This window comes from Cibotium barometz, chromosome 21 (genome assembly GCF_041138505.1).
Source record: "Cibotium barometz isolate CiBa-2024 chromosome 21, ASM4113850v1, whole genome shotgun sequence".
Classification (NCBI taxonomy): Eukaryota; Viridiplantae; Streptophyta; class Polypodiopsida; order Cyatheales; family Cibotiaceae; genus Cibotium; species Cibotium barometz.
The window spans coordinates 37,134,097-37,156,056 of NC_141066.1; positions in this window are offsets into that span (position 1 = coordinate 37,134,097).

The window sequence follows — 21,960 nt, forward strand, 5'->3', positions numbered from 1 at the left end:
TAGCCGGATTTTCAAGCAAATTTAACTCCAGTCACACCACTTACACACCCAATATGAAATTGCCTTTTTTCTAGATCTAATGTATTTAATTCAGTCATTTAATGAAATCATAGTGTTAGTGATCATAAACTTCCAAGTATCCGGTTGAATCTTAATTTCCAATCATTCCTTCATCGGAGTATCTATGGCATCATTGGCAACCAGAACACTCACCACCTATTCACTCATGGGGCCTTTTCGATAGTTCCTAGCTCATAGTACCCGGCAGATAATCACTTATAAAAATCAAGATGGAATCGTGGTTGAAGATCAGCAAGATCAACCAACAGATCCATATAAGAGAGCTATGGACTCATACATCCACTTCCACATCCGCATTCATACATACATATCCATATCCACGTCCATACATCCACTTTCACATTCATACATCCACATCCACATCCACGTCCACATCCATACATCCATTTCCACATTTACATTCATACATCCACATCCATTTCCACATTTACATTCATACATCCATACATCCATTTCCACATTTACATTCATACATCCATTTCCACATCCACATTCATACATCCACATCCACATTCGTACTTCCACATCCATACATTCCCTTCCACATCCGCATTCATACATACATATCCATATCCACATCCATACATCCACTTTCACATTCATACATCCACTTCACATCTACATTCATATATCCACATCCATATTTACATCTATCTGATTCCTATCACATCTATTTATAGAATATAGGAGAATTCTAATTTTTTGATATAAAGATTCTTTACGTATCGAATTAGGCATAAAAACAACTTTAGTTAGAATAACACTTTTATAAAAATCCTTTTATGCATCTATTTAGGCATAAGTTCAATTTATAAGGAAAATAACACTTTCAAATTAAAAATAAACCTTTTATGCATTTTACTATGCATAAATTCCATTTTAATGAGAATGACACTTTTAAAATAAAAATAAATCTTTTATGCATAAAATCAATATTGATAAGAATAACTCTTTTGAATAAAAAATAAAATTCTTTATGCATCTTTCTATGCATAAAATCAAAATTGATGAAAATAACTCTTTTGAATTAAAAATAAAATTCTCTATGCATAAAATCAAAATTGATGAAAATAACTCTTTTGAATTAAAAATCAAATTCTTTATGCATAAAATCAAAATTGATGAAAATAACTCTTTTGAATTAAAAATCAAATTCTCTATGCATCTATTTATGCATAAAATCAAAATTGATGAGAATGACACTTTTGGATTAAAATAAATTCTTTATGCATCTTTCCATGCATAAATCCAATTTAGTAGGAATTACACTTTTAGAATAAAAGGATTTCTCTTATGCATCTAATTTATGCATAAAATCCATTTATGATGAAAATCACTATTTTAATATAAAAAAATATTTTTTATGCATACAAATAATTTATGATGAAAAACACTCTTCTAATATAAAAGAATTTCTTTTATGCATAAAAATCATTTATGATGAAAATCACACTTTTAATATAAAAAAATATCTTTTATGCATATGTTTATGCATACAAATCATTTATGATGAAAATCACTCTTTTAATATAAAAGCATTACTTTTATGCATCTAATTGATGCATAAAATCATTTATGATGAAAAACACACTTTTAATATAAAAAAATATCTTTTATGCATATGTTTATGCATACAAATCATTTATGATGAAAATCACTCGTTTAATGTAAAAGAATTTCTTTTATGCATCTATTTATGCATAAAAATCATTTATGATGAAAATCACACTTTTAATATAAAAATATATCTTTTATGCATATGTTTATGCATACAAATCATTTATGATGAAAATCACTCTTTTAATATAAAAGAATTTCTTTTATGCATCTATTTATGCATAAAAATCATTTATGATGAAAATCACACTTTTAATATAAAAAATATATCTTTTATGCATACGTTTATGCATACAAATCATTTATGATGAAAATCACTCTTTTAATATAAAAGCATTACTTTTATGCATCTAATTTATGCATAAAATCATTTATGATGAAAATCACACTTTTAATATTAAAAAATATCTTTTATGCATATGATTATGCATACAAATCATTTATGATGAAAATCACTCTTTTATAATCAAAATTATAATTTCACTATACTTCCTTCTATGCATAGAATTTAATTCTAAAGAAAGTAACACTTTTTTAATAAAATATTTTTAGTATGCATTTTCTTATACCCTAGGATGAAAATTACCACTTTAAGAATACATTTATGATGGGAATTACTCTTTTTGAATAAAAAAAGTAAAACCTATTTTACACAATTTTAGAAAATATTTTACTTTTTGAATAAAAAGTAAAACCTATTTTACACAATTTCAGAAAATATTGCCATAACCTCCTTTGTATGGCTGACCATTTTTTAATTTTTAATTCTCTAAAATTAATTAGAATTTCACCAAGAGTATTTAAATCATTCTAATGTAGACATTTTCTACTTATCAAAGAGAAACATTATGAAAAACTTGATTTCATCCATTAATCATTTATCTAGGATAAATAATGGTTAGATTTACTAAAGAAGAGAGGGGATTGCCTTTTTTCAATGAGGCATAACATCATTGTCATTTTAGAGAGGACAAAAATCATAAAAACCATTAAAATTAAGCATAAATAGGAATTTATGTATTTCCTTACTACCATTCATCAATTAACTTCAATAGCATTAAAAAGCCATTCCAATTAAGCTTCTCAAGCTTGAGAGGGGTTGAGAAGAGAGAAACATTGAGAAATTATTGAAAAAGATCAAAATTCACACTTTACCTTACAAATTGCTTGATTCTTTGATCATGGTAGAGGCCCCCAACCAATCAATTGGTTTGGTGTGTTGATGGAGCCACCAATGGAGATTGAAGAAGGAGGGAAGCTCCAATTTCTTCAATTTGGAGAGAATTTTAGAGAATAGTAAAAATTATCATTATTTCAGCATAATTCTAGCATAGTATAATTCTCCTATTTTTTTACAAAGGGCTCAGGTTCTATTTATAGGAGAGGGAGGCTCTAACCAAGACCAACTGATTTCTAGAATTTTCCAAATTCAGTTTGGTTAAATTTGGACTAGATTTGGACCTAGTTTGGTTCCTTTTTTATTCGGTTTTGATCCAAGAGAGAGGAGAGATAAAAATATCACATTATTTTTTAGTTTAAAACTCATTCAAGCATGTGAAGTAGGCGCCTCCTTGAAGGGACTCCCCTTCCTTACACGTGTCAAAATGAAATCATTATACCCAAAATATCTCATTTTTTTAGTAATACTCATAGTTTTTTACTAATAACCCTTGTACATAGTCAACTCTTCATCTTATGTGAGCATTTACTCATTTTTGGGTATTTTCTTTTACAAATTGGATTTATCTCCTCCCCACTCTTATTGGCCCATAGGAACCTTAATTTAAAATTTCGAAAAAATCTTGACCCTCAGGATAAGGCCTCTTGAACAGATTATACTTGATTTCTAATGTACCTTTTGAAAATCTTTTTGAACTTCTGTTTCGGGGGAACTTATTTTAATAAGAAGAGATATTTTTCCATCCAAAAATATTTAAAAATTGAATTATCACTCTCTAGAAGATTTTCTCTCTCTAGGCCAAAATTGGTAGAAACAAGATCTTTTATATTTCTGAAGAGGGATTTGACTACAGGGGAAGATACTGGACATCCTAAGAGGCTGGGGAGGAATCTTACATTCCACCCCACTTAAAAAACGCGAGATGTCCTCATCTCGTAGGTGGAGTATGATCTCTTTCATCTTCTTCTTCTTCTTCAATCACTTCCAGCGTTAGTGCCTTGGAAGTGGACGGCCAATTTGGGAACAACTCTCTTTGACTTCCCCTAATCTGATGAGGTGGAGGTCTTGCATTACTTTGGATTGAAACTGCAGGTTGGATAGAGGGTCTACCTCTAGGATTTTCCTGATTTTGGTGGATAGAACCTTGATTACTCTGGACAGAAGGGGTTGGAGTTTGGAATCTTGATCCGTGATTTTCTTGCCGCCCTGAAAACCTTGATCCAAAAGGGGTTGGGCAATCCATGCTGCCATGTCCAAACCCTTGACAGTTATAGCATTTCACTCTCTTGTTCAAGGTCTCTTGTTCAAGGGTGGAACTTTTGAAGTTGAAATCTAGGGGATTGAGTTTCGGAAAAAGGACATTTCTTCCATTCTAGAACTTCCCATATCTTGGGTTTGACCCTGATATCTCTTAGGCGGAGGAAGGTTGGAATCACCTTTTGGGAATAAAAACCTTTTGAAAGGTGATGGTGCTGGCTTTGACAGGATTTTGACATCAAAGGCTTTGGCGAAATCCTTCACCATCCGAACTGCTTCGGCCATGGAAATAGGTTTGGCATTCTTGACTAAAGTATCCAATGGCTCGTCCATTCCCTGAATGAACCTGGCCACCATCAGCTACTCTTCATCTAATTGAGGAGAATATTTAAGGAGAAGGGCAAAAGCCTGATGGTACTCTTCAATTGTCCGACTTTCTTGCTTTAGTTCCAAGAACTCATTCATCTTAGTTTCAAGAAAACCTCTTTCTGAGGTAAGCCTTGAAATCAGTCCACGTTCGGGTATTTCGATCGAGACGGTTTGTCTCGCAGTGGTTTCTCCATGCCCCTCTAGCTGTCTCCACTATCTTCAGCCTTGCAAGAGCCATTTTGCTCTTCTCATTGTACCCGGTGACATCGAAGTATTCTTGCATTGATTCGATCCATTTCTCTCCATAGCCTCGCCCAAGTTTTCCCCTTCACCCTTGAAAGGTCCAGGCTGCAAACTATGAAGAGTTTTACGAACATCTAGGTCGAGCTCTTCTTCATCGAGTTGGGGGTTAACATTTCTACCACGATGACCTCGATCCATGTTCCTATCAATACAAAAATTCTTGTTAAGTCTCTTTATTTATAATTCAATCCGATTTTTGATTCAACTGATTCGGGGGTTCTCTAAATAGGTCGGCTCTCCAGAAAATCAAGGGATAAAGATACTCATATAGAATGCATTATTTCATTCAAAATATTTCATTCATATCTTTAACACAATAATGGTCCATCAGACTGAATTTTTCCATCTGAACAGTCCTCCATGGGGATTTCAATTTTTCACATTTTTAATTTATCATCCCTTAACTTGATCCACTAATCAAAAGTTAACAGTAGTAATCTACCAGCATAATCCACTAATCTCATAGTGATTTGCTGTAGTCATTAACGTCATTCCAGTTATGAACATCATCACAGGGACTCGTCCCATTCATCCTCATTGCGGTTTGGCTCAGCTTATTATATTTCAACCAAATTTCACGAATCATCACTTTTCAATTAGAATCCAAATCAACTCATCAGTTCTCAACCAGAATTTAAAAATCATATCAACCACATTCGAATTCATCATCTGGATAGCATTAATGCTTATAATTCCAAGTCTTAGATTTACTCGTATATACTGCCAGTAAAGAGCTGCAGTTATACCCTCGGTATATACGGGTAGTCATGGTTCTTGGAACTATAAGGTAAATACCATCATGTCTAGGCCTCAAGCAAGTCAGGGATTCCATACAATTGCGGTACTTCCATTTGAAGACCCAAATACTAATTGAAAAATTTCAGTTTGAATATCAAATTGTATGAATTTTATCACACAATTACAACCTTTTTGTGCTTCTTGATAAATTTTTGACATATTTGGCTTCTCGATTGATCCTCATTAGCCAAATAGCTCTGATACCAACTGTAAGATCCCCGTCCTCACCGCGCAACGGATTCTGGGTGCTAGCAGCGGAAGTAGCACATCTTGCGCGGGGCAGGGTCCTACACTCGGGGCCTCGCCCACGGATATCCGGTCAGACAGGTGACTAATTCCTCGGTTCTTCAAAAATCGAACTTAGAAAAACTCCCCTTGCCCGGAAAGCACAGGCAATTCCTCCAGGATAAAATTTTACTCTAATGTAGTCAGGGTCATTACTGACCAAACTGATCCAACCGAACCTAAAGTCACTTGGTCAGATCAAGGAAAAACTTGCACTTGGATCATAGAGATCAACGCTTTTTTCCCCATCGAGAGGCACAGCCGTTGATTCCTTTTTCCATAGAAAAATTACTATCCGAGATTTACTTCATCTAGTTTACTACAATAGAAATTGAGTCTCGTTTTACGGATCCATCAGTCCAGTCTAACCCCATCCAGTCCCATGGGTTAGCCAACCGCTGTAGCCAACCGCCCAACCACTATAGTGATATGATCCAATTTGGAATTTGGTTAGGTTTTGTCCCGGGTACCAGGGAAAAGAGTTCCCAAGCCCTCTAGCTGGATTTTCAAGCAAATTTAACTCCAGTCACACCACTTACACACCCAATATAAAATTGCCTTTTTTCTAGATTCAATGTATTTAATTCAGTCATTTAATGAAATCATAGTGTTACTGATCATAAACTTCCAAGTATCCGATTGAATCTTAATTTCCAATCATTCCTTCATCGGAGTATCTATGGCATCATTGGCAAATAGAACGCTCACCACCTGTTCACTCAGGGGGCCTTTTTGATAGTTCCCAGCTCATAGTACCCGGCAGATAATCACTTATAAAAATCAAGATGGAATCCTTGTTGAAGATCAGCAAGATCAACCAACAGATCCATATAAGAGAGCTATAGACTCGTCAGTTGAGGACCAGCAAGGTCAATCAACTAGATCCATACTCGGTTTTAGAAAACAACTCTTACTCCTTGTTCTAATATCTTCCATGACGCACGTGTGGGTATCTTTGGTGACCTAAAGCCCGAGCACCGTATGGTCAGCATCCTCTAGGATCCTTCGCAGGTCACCTAGCGCTTCACTCATAGGCCGCTTCCTTGGTCCCTCATCCACTGTACCGGTCGAAAGCTCACCATTTAAATCGAACCGAGGCTGGTCAAGACCTCGACCGACCTTGCTACGCGAGACGTCCTCCATTGACTCTCCGTTAACAGTTGTAACTTTATCAGTTAGGTCTCCACGACCTTGATCACAAGACGGTCAAAATGCTTCCCCAGCATTCTTGACATAAAACAGTCATTTACAAACAGTTCACAAATACAATTTCTATATTGAACTCTCGTCTTTCCACATTATCCCACATCAATCCACATTACTTATTCCACATTCCATTCATATGTGTACTCATTCTTATCCAATCACATCATTTTCCATCTCATGACATCAGATTCATTCACATCACATATCATTTATTCACATGCCATCACATCTCATCCATTCACTCATATCGACGTCACATCATTTCTCATACACATTTACATTCATTATTCCACATACACATCCACATTTGTACTTCCACTTCCACATCCGCATTCATACATACATATCCATATCCACATCCATACATCTACTTTCACATTCATACATCCACATCCACATCCACATCCATACATCCATTTCCACATTTACATTCATACATCCATTTCCACATCCACATTCATACATCCACATCCACATTCGTACTTCCACATCCATACATCCACTTCCACATCCGCATTCATACATACATATCCATATCCACATCCATACATCCACTTTCACATTCATACATCCACATCCACATCCATGCATCCATTTTCACATTTACATTCATACATCCATTTCCACATCCACATTCATACATGGGTGTATGCATAAATAGGTGGACTTAATACCTATGTCCGGGAACACAGCTAGTACACTGATAGTAACCATCTAATACAAAGCAAAAAGCGGGTTGTTTAAAAAAAGAAAAAGAAAAAGAACGGTTTTTCGGTTACAAAGCAAAAAGTGGGTTGTTTAAAAAAAGAAAAAGAAAAAGAACCGTTTTTCGGTACTCCCCACGTCCTCTCTCTCTCTCTCTCTCTCTCTCTCTCTCTCTCTCTCTCTCTCTCTCTCTCTTTGCCGTGAACAACCTTCGATGGCAACTTCATATGTGTGTGTGTGTGTCTTGTGATTGCTGGTGGTAAGCCTTCCCCTCTATAGAAGAATCTCTCTCTCTCTCTCTCTCTCTCTCTCTCTCTCTCTCTCTCTCTCTCTCTCTCTCTCTCTCTCTCTCTCTCTCTCTCTCTCTCTCTCTCTCTCTCTCTCTCTTTGCTTTGAACAAGCCTCCACGGTGACGTTTGTGTGTGTTTTTGCATTGCAGGTTTCCTCGATTTCTTAACATTATATTAGCATCTGAGGGCCCCAAGCCAAGGCTCAGCCAAGGCACCAGCCAAGCCAGGGCGGCCCAAGCCACCAGTCTCGCGGCCCGCCAGATCGAAAAATTAGACAATGTTACAAGCAGCCCTTCTCAAAAATTAGAAGCATTGCAGTGCTGCATACGGGGCTTGTGGATAGCTACCTTTATCTCATCTTACAGTGTCTTTGAAGTTTTGATGGACAGGTGTGGGTCTATCTGACTCTCTTAAGAGCCTCATGCTATCCACAAAGTGAGCACATTTGACTTGTTGAACTCATCAAAAGGAGTTTTTTCAACATGGAAATAGTTCCAATTGCACAAGCAGAAGATGTTCAAAGCAGCTTATGTACATGTGCTGGCTCCTTCAAGTGTGCACCATGCAAATAAAAATTAATCAGGGAGTACGAAACAAGCTGGAAGCGTGCTTATCGTCAGAAGTTAAAGTCAAGGAAGTCACCAGTGAAACAAGTCAGGCTCAGCATCACAAAACAAAAGATGATTACTTCAAAAGTGATTAAGTGTTTCACGGAATACACACAAGGCCTTGACAATAAAGCAAAGGGTGAGATCGTCACAAGTATACTCAACCATCGAGCTTTAAGAGATGTACAGTTTAATTGTGCATCTCTTTTAATTGTCATCACAAAGCTAAGGAATCCACACAGGATAATAAGTTCTTGCTCCATGGATTACACAATACCCTCAAGGCTGTCAAAAGACCAAAAAGCTCTAGGGAATTGTTTGTTAAACGGGCAAGTATCATGATGGTCATGAATTCCACAAGTAGAAAACTAAATATAGTAGCTGCATCAAGGCTACTTGGAGTTTATCGAAGGAATTTTTATGCAGCTAGATCTCAAACGAAGCAACATGAGTCACAGCTGCCATTGCATTTGTGTGAGTGACAACGACAACATAGAAGTATAATCACAGAGGAAGTGAAAGATTTAGTCATTGCATATTAGACAAACAATACACGTGTGTCGCCGAACAAAAAGGATGTATGTCAAAAGCGTGTTGGACGAAAGCTGTATGAGAAGCATCCGGTGCATCTGCTTGAACAACCTCAGGTCTGTCTTCCTTGCTATGCCATGCTTTTTAAATGTCCCTAATTACCTCTTGGTTGTACATTGGTCGGTAGTGCAGGGCTGAAGTTAGGCACCAGCTTCATAGTGTGTAATACTAGTCTACGATGGTAACCCTTGTAGATAAGTAGCTACCACTTTCAATTACAGTTTCATCCTCGTAAAGGTGGCTAGCAAAGGAAGCCACCAAGGTGGTGGTAGGCTCACAGATTGGTAGCAAAGGTTTTGCTCAAGCTGATATGTTATTAGGCCAGCAGCTAGAAGCATCAGGTTAGGATTTCTGTCATACCAATGAACTCCAAGCCTGGGAGCTGATAAGAGTGGTATCTTCATGGTAGGTACTATGCTAAGAGTGGTGGCTCCCAGGCTTGGAGCTCAGGCATGAGACTAGGAGTGATTCAGGTGGTATCTTGATGATAGGTACTATGCTACTGTTCCAAAGCTGGTAGTTATCTTTCTATCCCTAAAAGCCACCATTGTCAACCTGGTAGCTTCCACTCTTAAGATGGTTCCAAACCTGGTAGTTACCTTTCTACCTTTAAAAGCCACCATTATCAACCTGGTAGCTTCCACTCTTAACATGGTTGTTACCTTACCTACCTGGTGGCTCTCTCACTCTATACAGGTAGCTACCACTGTTAACATGGCAGCTACTGTTCCAAAGTTGGTAGTTACCTTTCTGTCTTTAAAAGCCACTATTGTCAACCTGGTAGCTTCCACTCTTAACATGATTGCTACCTTACCTACCTGGTGGATTTCACTCTTAATAGGTAGCTATACCACTGTTAACATGGTAGCTACTGTTCCAAAGCTGGTAGTTACCTTTCTGTCCCTAAAGCCACCATTGTTCACCTAGTACCTTCCACTCTTAACATGGTTGCTACCTTATCTACCTAGTGGCATCCACTCTAACCAAATAGCTACCACTCTTAACACGACAGCTATTGTTCCAAACCTTTAACCTAAAAGCTATTGTTTATTTGTGGCATGAAAAATTTCTAAATTACCAAGTTAGTTCTAATTCTTTGACTTCTATAAGCTATATATGTTGGCTGATTTATTGTCCTGATTTATTGCAGGTAGAATTCTTTCTTGCAGGTAGAATTCTTCCAGAGGTACAGATTCACCAAAGAGCATTTGAAAAGCTGAAGCCTTATTTTGTACGCAAGCTTCGAGATCGGTACACTTGTTGTTGCATCATCACACATGTCCAGATGTCATTCTTATGAGATGCTATCAACCATTTACACCAAGCTGGTCCAGGTGTGCATGGACAAGAGTGTATATGTCAATGTAACATTTGTGGTGTTGGAGAAAAATGCACAGCTCACACACAAACGTACTCAAGCCTTACAAATTTGTGGGTTTGAAGCCTAGCAATTCAGACTTCTTTGCTTTGAATTGTTTGATGGGAGAGTTCCCATCTTGTGGACCCTCAAAGAAGCTATCGACATGTCCTATGGAGGAATCAAATAGCGTACGCACAATAAAGGTGAAGATTTTCGAAGACATTTAAATTGGTGAAACAGATTCTGGCAAGAAAAAGAAAAGAAAAATTCTCTCCCACAAGGAGATGCAACAACCTGGGGAACTATTTGACCTCTTTAGGGATCACTTACAAAAGTTCATAAAGCACAACTTTATCTACAAATGGCAAGCTGAGCAATTTAAAGAGTGTCTACGTGTATTTCTTGACGATGTGGTTGTTTCAGTTGTAGACTTTGCTGAAAATTATACATTCAAAGAACAAAATGAGATTCAATCAATGCATTGGTTTTCTTGCCAAGTTACAATATTTGTCCATATCACATATGTGCAGATTGCAGGAAGTCTTCAAAAGTATTATCATTTTTGCATTTCTGATGATAAAACTCATGATACTCTTTTTGTTCAACATTGCTTCATGCTCCATCATGGATGGTTGAAAGAGCTAGGCTTATCCCCCTCAAGGAGCATTGGGTGTGGTCAGATGGGGCAGCCTCGTAGTTTAAGGCAAAGAGGCCTTTCTACTTTGTTACCCGGTAAACACCATATTAGAGAATTTGGGAATCTCCCAATTCCCATTTTTGAATACTAAAAAAGGGGGACATGGATAACATGTTTGTAAGTTTCTCAAAGCCCTATCATGTGACCTATCATTGGAAAGCGCTTGAAAAGTGGGATCTAAAGAGCCATAAACCACTCATTTTGGATTAATGGTGTTCAAGTTATTGAAAATCCAAAGTTTTGACCACATGTCCCAAACTTGTGGGAAATTCCCATATTCCCCAATATGGTGTTGGTATGGGACTCTCACAGGGTTAAAGATGACACATCATTTCTCGAGATCTAGTCATGGGAAGGGTGAACATGATGGTGCAGGTGCTGTTATCAAAAGACATTTGACTCAAGAGCAGCTTAAGCCAGACTGTAGAAAATTGCAATGTGCAGAGGATGTGGTTGCCTTTTTAAGACAAACCATGTGGTTGGGGTTGCTGCTACATATGCCAGTTACCAGGGTGTTTTGGGAAGTTAAGGAAGGCGACGTGGATAGAAGCAAGAAGTGGGACTGCAAATCTGTGGATGGTGCTTATGGGATACAATGTGTCTCAGGTTACTCTTTAACAAATGGAAAAGCTCTCAGATGCAGGCAGCTATCATGCTTTTGCAATTCTTGTATGCAAGGCCTTTGGAGGAGGTGCTCTATAAGATTCCTCCCCAGCCTCTCAAAATGTCTAGCATATTCCCCTGTAATAATCAATTCCCTCTTCAGAAATATAAGAGATCTTGTCTCTGCCTGTTTTGGCATAGAGAGAGAAAATATTCTAGAGAAAGAATATTCAGATTTTGAATATTTTTGGATAGAAAAATATCTCATCTTATTAAAATGAATTCCCCTGAAACAGAAATTCAGAAAAAATTTTCCAATGTGCAATTGGAATTAATTGGAAATGGGTATAAAGGACCTTAGCCTAAGGGTCTAGATTTTCAGAAATTTTAGATTATGGTCCAATTAAGGTTCCTTTGGGCCAATAGCATCAATCCATGTGTAGGGAGGAGATAAATCCAATTTGTAAAAGAAGATACCCAAAAATGAGTAAATGCTCACATAAGATGAAGAGTTGACTATGAACAAGGTTTATTAGTAAGAAACTATGAGTAATATCAAAAATATGAGATATTTTGAGTATCCAAAAATGAGTAAATGCTCACATAAGATGAAGAGTTGAAAATGTACAAGGTTTATTAGTAAAAAACTATGAGTAATATCAAAAATATGAGATATTTTGGGTATCCAAAAATGAGTAAATGCTCACATAAGATGAAGAGTTGAAAATGTACAAGGTTTATTAGTAAAAAACTATGAGCAATATTAAAAATATGAGATATTTTGGGTATAATAATTTCATTTTTGACACATATGTAAGGAAGGGGAGTCCATTAAAGGAGGTGCATATTTCACATGCTTGAATGAGTTTTAAACTCAAAATTAATGTGATATTTTTATCTCTCCTCTCTCTTGAATCAAACCAAATCAAAATGGAACCAAACTGAATTTGGAAAATTCTAGAATTCAGTTAGCTTTGGTTAGAGCTTCCCTCTCCTATAAATAGAACATGAGTCCTTTGAAAAAAAATAGAAGAATTTTACTATACTAGAGTTATGCTGAAATAATGCTAATTTCTACTATTATCTAAAATTCTCTCCAAATTGAAGAAATTGGAGCTTCCCTCTTTCTTCAATCCCCATTGGTGGCTCCATCAACATACTTAACCAATTGATTGGTTGGGGGCCTCTACCGTGAACAAAGAATCAAGCAATTTGTAAGGTAATTAGTGAATTTTGATCATTTTCTATAATTTCTCAATGTTTCTCAATCCCTCTCAAGCTTGAGAAGCTTAATTGGAATGGTTTTTGAATGCTATTGAAGTTAATTGATGAATGGTAGTGAAGAGTTACATAATTTGATGAATGCTATTGAAGTTAAATGATTAATGATAGTTAAGAATTACATAAATTTTTATTTATGCTTAATTCTAATGGTTTTTATGTAATTTCTCTGTCTCACTCAAGAAATGGTCATACTCATGACCCATTCTCAATCCAAATGAAGCTTTTCATAAAGCTTTTCCTTAATCCAAGATTAATCTATGCTTGAGGTCAAATTAATGGCTTTTTTCTATGCTTTTAGTTTATGTATTTCATGAATATTGATGATTCAACCCATTATTGGGTTAATGATCCAATTAGGGATCATTCTAATCATTTTCTTAATGATAAGCTTTATCCTTCAAAATAAATTGAGATTTATCAGTCATAGTAGCGGAGCTATGGTAAAATTTTTATAAAAATTACACATAAAATAATTTTATTCAAAGCATGAAAAGAGAACTTCCTACCATATTCTAGGAATTATCATCCTAGATAAATTGAAAGAATTTTATTGTAATCATGGAGAAATTGATTTTTATGTTATGCATAATTGATGATTATTTTATTGTAAAAGTGTTACTTTTATCATATTTGGATTTCATGCATAGAGGTATGCATAAAAAGAATTATTATTTTAATATAAAAGTGTTTCTTTTATCATATTTGAATTTCATGCATAGAGGTATGCATAAAAGTTGATTTCTTTATTATAAAAGTGTTACTTTTATCATATTTGGATTTCATGCATAGAGGTATGCATAAAAGTTGATTATTTTATTATAAAAGTGACTTTTAGCATATTTGGATTTCATGCATAGAGGTATGCATAAAAGTTGATTATTTTATTATAAAAGTGTGACTTTTATCATATTTGGATTTCATGCATAGAGGTATGCATAAAAGTTGATTATTTTATTATAAAAGTGTGACTTTTATCATATTTGGATTTCATGCATAGAGGTATGCATAAAAGTTGATTTTTTATTGTAAAAGTGTGACTTTTATCATATTTGGATTTCATGCATAGAGGTATGCATAAAAGTTGATTATTTTATTGTAAAAGTGTTACTTTATCATATTGGATTTCATGTATAGAGGTATGCATAAAAGATATTCTTTTTATACTAAAAGTGTGATTTTCATCATAAATGGATTTTATGCATAACTTAGATGCATAAGAGAAATTCCTTTATTTTAAAAGTGTAATTCCTACCAAATTGAATTTATGCATAAGAAGATGCATAAAAGAAATTCCTACCAAATTGAATTTATGCATAACTTAGATGCATAAGAGAAATTCCTTTATTTTAAAAGTGTAATTCCTACCAAATTGAATTTATGCATAAAAGATTGATTTTTAAATTCAAAGTGTCATTCTCATCTAAATTGAATTTATGCATAGGAAGATGCATAAAAGAATGGAATTTCAATTCAAAAGTGTTATTCTCATCCAAATTGAATTTATGCATAGGAAGATGCATAAAAGATGGATTTTTAATTCAAAAGTGTCAATTCTCATCTAAATTGAGTTTATGCATAGGAAGATGCATAAGAGATGGAATTTTAATTCAAAAGTGTCATTTTTATTTAAAAATGAATTTATGCATGGAAGATGCATAAAAGATTGATTTTTAAATGAGATGTGATAATATGTGATAAGATGCGTATGGAAAGTGATAGGATGTGAGAAGAGGTGAATGAGATGTGATAAGATGTGATAAGATGCGTATGGGAAGTGATAGGATGTGATAAGATGCGTATGGGAAGTGATAGGATGTGATAAAAGAGGTGTATGAGATGTGAAAAGATGTGTATGAGATGTGATAGGATATGATAAGAGGTGTATGAGATGTGATAAGATGTGATAAGATGCGTATGGGAAGTGAATGGGAAGTGATAGGATGTGATAAGAGGTGTATGAGATGTGAAAAGATGTGATAAGATGTGTATGAGATGTGATAGGATATGATAAGAGGTGTATGAGATGTGATAGAATGTGTTAAGATGAGTTAAGATGTGTTAAGATTTGTATGGGACGAGGTAGAGAGTGTATCTGATGGGATAAGATGTATATGGGATGTGTTAGGGCGAGAATGGATGTAGTATGGATGTATGGATATAGATATGGATGTATGTATGTATGTAGATGTGGATGTATGAATGAGGATGTGAAAATGGATGTATGTATGTAGATGTGGATGTATGGATGTGAATGAATGAAGATGTGGATGTGGATGTATGGATGTAGATTCGGATGTAGATGTATGTATGTGAATGTGGATGTATGAATGAGGATGTGAAAATAGATGTATGCATGTAGATGCGTATGTATGAATGTGAAATTGGATGTATGTATAATGTGGATGTATGAATGAGGATGTGAAAATACATGTATGCATGTAGATGCGTATGTATGAATGTGAAATTGGATGTATGATGTGGACGTACGAACATGGATATGTATGTAGAATAATGAATGTGAATGTGTATGTGAAATAATGTGTAGTCTATATGAGTGAATGGATGAGAATGAGTACACATTGAATAGAATAGGGAATAAGTAATGTGGTCCGAGAGTGGATAATATGGAAAGACGAGAGTTTGTTATAGAAACTGTATTTTGTGACTGTTTGCAAATGACTGTTTTATGTCAAGAATGCTAGGGAAGCATTTTGACCGTCTTGAGGATTAAGGTCATGAAGACCGAACTGATAAAGTTGCAACTGCTGACGGGAGAGTCAATGGAGGACGTCTCGCGTAGCAAGGTCGACAGCCTTGGTTCGATTTAAATGGTGAGCTTCCGGTACGGTGGATGAGGGACCAAGGAAGCGGCCTATGAGTGAAGCGCTAGGTCACTTGCGAAGGATCCTAGAGGGTGCGAAGGATCCTAGAGGGTGCTGACCATACGGTGCTCGGGCTCTGGGTCACCGAAGATACCCACACGTGCATCGTGGAAGATATTGGAACAAGGAGTAAGAGTTGTTTTTTTGAAACCGGGCATGGATCTGGTTGATTAACCTTGCAGGTCCTCAACGGATGAGTCCATGGCTCTTTTATATGGATCTGTGGGTTGATCTTGCTGATCTTCCACGGAGATTCCATTCTATTATATGAATATATTGCCGGTTACTATGAGCTAGGAACTATGGAAAAGGCCCCTGAGAGTGAACAGGTGGTGAGCGTTCTGCTTGCCAATGATGCCATAAGTACACCGATGAATGAATGACGGGAAATAAGGATTCAACCAGAGACTTTGAGGATTGTCATCAGTGACATAATGGTTCATTAAAGGATTGTTTGAAAGTTAATTGATGCTGAGAAAAAGGCAATTTCATATTGGGTGTGTAAGTGGTGTGACTAGTTTTATGTTTGTATGAACTTCCGGCTAGGGGGCCTAGGAACTCTTTTCCCTGGTACTCGGGACAAAACCTAACCAAATTCCTAATTGGATCCCATCAGTACAGTGGTTGGGAGGTTGGCTAACCCATGGGACTGCTGGATGGGGTTAGGCTGGACTGATGGATCCGTAAATCAAGACTCGATTTCTGTTATTACGATAGATGAAGTAAATCCCGGATAGTAATTGTTCTATGGATAGGAATCAACGACTGTGCCTCCTGATGGGGAAAAAAGCGTTGATCCTAATGATCCAAGTGCAAGTTTCGTCCTTGATTGACCAAGTACCTTTAAAGGTGCAGTCGGATCAGTTTGATCAGTAATGGACTTGACTACGTTAGAGTAAAAAGTTATCCTGGTGGAATCGCCCGTGCTTTCCGGATAAAGGAAGTTTTTCCGGGTTCGGTTTTGGAAAAACCGACGGATTAGTCTTTTGTCCGGATATCCATGGACGAGGCCCCGACGAGTGTGGGACCCTGGCCCACACTCGGGGCCCCGAGTGTGGGACCGCGCAAGAAAGGCTACTTCCGCTGCTAGCACCCCGAATCCATGCGCGGTGGAAACACGGATCTCACAGTTGGTATCAGAGAGAATTGGATAATAAAGATCAACTGAAAAGCCAAATATGTCAAAAATTTATCAAGTAGCACAAAAAGGTTATAATTGTGTGATATAATTCATACAAATTGATATTCAAACTAATTTCATAAATTAGTAATTGGGTCTTCAAATGGAAGTACCGCAATTATATTGAACCCTAACTTGCTTAAGGCTTAGACATGATAGTATTTACCTTATAATTCCAAGTATCATGACTAATCGTATATACCGAGGGTATAACTGCAGCTCTTTACCGGCAGTATATACGAGTAAATCTAAGACTTGAAATTATAATCATTAATGCTATCTAGTTGATGAATTCGAATGTGGTTGATATGATTTTTAATTCTGTTTGGAAATTGATAAATTGATTTGGATTCTGATTGAAAAATGATGATCCCTGAAAATGGGTTGAAATGTAATAAGCTGAGCGAAACCACAATGTGGATGATTGGGACGAGTCCCTGTAATGATAAATGATGAAAATGATTTCAGCAAATCACTATGAGATTAGTGGATTGTGCTGTCAAATTGCTACTGTTAATACTTGAGAACGGTAGATCAAGTTAAGGGATGACAACTTGAGAACTTGCTTAACTAAAATTCCCGTGGAGGAATGTTTAGAAGGAAATTTTTCGGTCTAATGGACCATTATCGTGTTAAAGATATGAATGATATGATCTGAATGAATTGTTATTTAATGATGAGTTCTATATAAGGGATATTTATCCCCATATTCTGTTGGGTTGACCGGAATATAAGGAACCCCAGAATAAATTGGATCTTAACCAAAAGAGTTGTCCTCTACTTGCGAGATGAGGACATCTTGCTTTTTAAGTGGGGTAGAATGCAAGATTCCTCCCCCAGCCTTAGAAGTATACATGAGTAAGAATCTCCTTTTCTCATCTAATAATTATTCCTTCTCTAAATAAAAGAAAGATTTTGTTTAAAAAGGGAAGACACTTTCCCAGAATACCTTCTCAGGAGCCCACCTGTTTTAAGGATTCAGAACGATGAGTTCAGAAGTGAGAACCGGTATTTTGGATGCCAAGGTTTTGGTCATCAGTTAAAAGACTGCCTGACTCCTACCATGATAAGGGAACAGGAAAATCTAGAACCCAAATTCAGAGACCAATTCCTTCATACAATCTAATCAGAGTCCGTCTCGGACAAGATTGCTTAACTCCATTAACCAGGTCGTCCGAACCATTGATTAGGGTCGAGATGACCAGTCAAATGCTTGGCGACATAGAGCAACAAATGCAGGCAATTCATAAAGATATAAACGCTGCCCAGGATCGACAGAAACAATATACAGATAAGAAGAGGACATGCAGAGAATTCAAAGAAGCAGATATGGTCTTCATTGAGTACGGACCAAAAGAAGTTCTTTATCTCTTGGGGAGTATAAGTAGTTATCCCCCAGATATTGTGGAGACCAAAGAAAGTAAGTGACTTAGCCTACGAACTTCTTTTATCTCCTCATCTCAAAGTTCTTAATGCCTTCTATAGAAATATGTGTCAAACCCAAATCATGGAAAGATGGTAAAACTTCAGTGGCAAGATACCGCTGGCTTCTAGGTTATGCTAGCTCCTTCCTTTATATAAGTCGTAACTTTTACTTGTCGCTCAACAGCAGTAATCTTACTTCCATCGATCTCCTTTCTTTCTTAATCTCCTTCATGGCTTGGCAATAGGAATTAGTTTTATCCATGATGATTTCTCACCTTCAAGACGCAAGCAAGTCTGTGAAGAAGGATTTTATAGAACTGTATGAGCGCTCACTTTTTCCTCACTTAGGAACTTCTGTAGCTCAAACCAAATGGCGGACCTATCAAGACATAACTAGGGTAACACCATGGGGTCAGCAGCACTTTCGTAACAATGTCCGCTTGGCCATGGTTATTGAAGCTTTGGGTTTGGGTCCCTATACTACTGCGTCATGAGATCAAGGCATATTGGGTTTTCTGAGCGGGTCTTCTTATTGGCGTGTTTTCTTCCTCATCAGAAGATATGCCTTTATCCCGTTTTTGGCTTGCCTCTCAGAGGTCCTTTTGTTAGGTCACCTCATACCACTAAGATAGGTGCGGCAATAACCAACAGAATTATTCCCATAGATGAGTTACCTTATACGTGCGCAGCTTGTGAGTGCTACTTTTGTGACCATATGATGGACGGGCTTATGGAAGTGTAAAGAGTTCTATCTTTATCGTATATGTTCCAAGAATGAATAAAGTTGAAATCTTGTTCTTGTCTTGAATCTTGCTCTCTTTGAGACTTTTTTTTGGTGGCTATTCTTAATTAAATTTTTCTCTAAGTCTCATATTCGTGCATCTTGCGAAATTATCCCAAGTTTGTGAGATGAGCACATCTCACGTTTTTCAAGTAGAAGAGAATGTAAGATTCCTCCCCACGAGCCTCTCAAAATGTCCAGCATACTCCCCTGTAATCAATTCCCTCTTCAGAAATATAAGAGATCTTGTCTCTGCCTGTTTTGGCATAGAGAGAGAAAATATTCTAGAGAGAGAATATTCAGATTTTGAATATTTTTGGATAGAAAGATATCTCATCTTATTAAAATGAATTCCCCACTATAACACAGGAACCAGGGATTCATCGGCGCCCCGACGTACCCACATCTGTACATGGAATTATCGGTGTCCCGAGTTACCCATATCAACATAGAGAGTCATCAACGTCTCGATGAGTCACATATGTCCATCCGTAAACCATCAGGTTGATTATATAAATCACCTAAAGTTCGAAAGTAGAGAAAGAAATGCCAACAAAGGAAAAATCCAAATTTCCTTAATCCGAACACAACAAGATAAACTTGTTGAAATTTAAAGAAAGAGATTTCAACAAGTGAAAATGCCAACGAGATTACACTCATCAACACATGTAGGCTATAGATAAAAGAAGTTTATTTCGAGAATGCCCACATAATAACTTCTAGTGAATTTAGAATGCCCACATAATAACTTCTAGATTAAAGAAGTTTATCTAGAGAATGCCCACATAATAACTTCTAGTGAATTTAGAAAATGAGATTGTCTTTGAATGTTGAGGTTAGCATGCTAAGTGATGTAAGCAAAGCAACAATCTTGAGCCCAAATTATCCCATAAGATAATATATGTGAGGGATCACTAGCGTCCCATACCACCATTATACTACCCATACGTACCTTAACAATTTGAAACTCCCTAATATGCCATCTAGGAAAATATGAATAAAATCCTATATCAAAGGAATAAAATGGCCTTACCCCCATACTTTCACATACTAAAACCTACCTCTATATACCTGAGACTACATCAAGGAATAACTCTTTTCGAGTACATCATTAGAAAAGAAAATGAAATATTGGCGCCTTTCTAATGATAGCTACCCAATAAACACAATAAAGCTGGGGTAGAAAAATAACTCACCTAGATACATAAGCAACTAGGTATCCAAGTTGGAATATATACAAGAGTACAAGCAATATACTCCAAAATTAAGTGCCAAAAACGAAGGCAAATGCTACCCTCAAAGCACAAGATATTATCCAAAAGATCAAAAGATCCTTATAAAACCATGGATAAAAGCATAAAAGCTCCTTGAATCCATAAAAACCATAGTTGATCATAAAAATCAATGCATACCATCTAATGGTCATTAATCATGCTAAAAGAAGCATTAAAATTGGTGGCCAACTCATCAATCCTGAGTATATGAACATGTTATTGTTCAAGCAAAACTCCAAAGTAAGCAAGTGAAACACATGTATGTAACACTCAATAAAAAACCCCTAGACACAAGTGATCTAGGTAGAACCTGATGAGTCCATATAAAACTTGGAAAACATCTAATATAATCCACCAAAATAAACCGATCAACTGACCCATGATAGAATTTATCTTCGGCTTAGGAAATTAAGCATAGACTACACTTAAATAAGTGAAAAATAAATTATCATGAAAAAGTGTCAAAGGTGAAACACACTTTGAACGCAAATAATAGCCATCAAAAGAAATTAAGGAATATGTCCAAAAAGAATGGCTAAACAATGGTAAAAAATCATGAAAACATCATTTAAAATTAATCCAAATAAAATTAACTACTAATACGAGATACAATCGTATTAATAATATACCAATAACCCGCATCTATCTAATGTCAGCACGAGAAGATGTACTTCAATATTAAATAACCCTCAAAAATAATAAATTCTCGAGAAAAAGAATTATCGTGATTTTTTTCTAATTTTTCCTAATTTTATAGGGCCTCAAAATATGATAATTTTAAATTCCACCAAACCTATCTTATGGCATTCCAAACCTATATTTTTTCAAAAAAAATTTAACAATTTAATTTTTTAAAATACCATTGATATTTTAAAAATACCAATATCCAGGTTTTCTAAAAATAATTTCTAAAAATTTCCTAATTTCTCTTGAGAATCCCATCATTCACAAAATTTCCAATTCCGCCTGACAATTCTCAAATCCAATGAAAATTTATAATTTTAATGGATTTTCTAATTTTCTGGGTCAAAAAATATATTTTAAAGGAATTTGAATGGTCACGAGTGTCCGAATGGACACACCACATGCCAAACACCAACCCCACATTTTCCAAAAATTTTAATTAACCTTTGTCTAATTTTTCACTAATTTTCAAGAATTTTTTAAAATTTTTAATTAACCCC